Below are 847 nucleotides of genomic sequence, written 5' to 3'. Positions count from 1 at the left end.
TTCATTAAACTGTTTTTCGTCCAATTTCATTCGATCATACAACGGTTTTACAACAGTCACCCATTTATGATACCTTGAGGTTCTAGGTTTTCCATCTGCTTTTAAATGGACTCCAGAAGTTTTCAAAATATTGTAATAAGATTCTATATCTTCTATAGTTGTTCTTTTTGGTTCCTTCTCACATAATAAAGACCATAAACCTGGTGTGAATTTATAATATTTATTAAGCAGCAGTAATTTACCGTGACTAAAAGTTACAGAATGTTTTCCTATTTTATATGAATCACTATTTTTATCATAATGCATACCATAGGATTTATCATAACGTGTTGATTTAGGACGGTTATTTAAAAAATTTTCAAATGGTGAATTTAATTCGTTATCATCATCATCTTCACTAGTGCATGGGGTTTCTGATTTATTGGAACGAAGTTCTTTATGGGGCGTTAGGTGGATGGGAGTCGCTGGAAAAAAATCGCAACACCGAAAAGTGTAACAATGAAAAACGCAACATCAGTGTTTCCAGGTTTGGAAAGAGTGATGATCGTACCGCGTCTTCAAAATTATCGTATGTCCCCCACTAGGATCGTACCATCTGGCAACACTGCGGTTCCATTCGCGTAGGCTACCCAACATCGGTCGTCACGCGCGTAGAGGCGACCGTCGGGCGGAGTGGGGGGGGGACCCATTAAACGAGTAATTATTTTTGACGAAGCATAACTTAGCCGGTATTCGACTTAGAGACCCCGGACCAATGGGCATCTCAATTTCTTAGGCCCCAGATGAATTTTCAACATTAGGGAACCAAAGCCCCCACCCCCCCCCACATTTTGAGTTGAGTGTAACT

The sequence above is a fragment of the Acyrthosiphon pisum genome, chromosome A2 (assembly GCF_005508785.2).
Source record: "Acyrthosiphon pisum isolate AL4f chromosome A2, pea_aphid_22Mar2018_4r6ur, whole genome shotgun sequence".
Lineage (NCBI taxonomy): Eukaryota > Metazoa > Arthropoda > Insecta > Hemiptera > Aphididae > Acyrthosiphon > Acyrthosiphon pisum.
Note: the sequence above shows the minus strand (reverse complement) of the source record.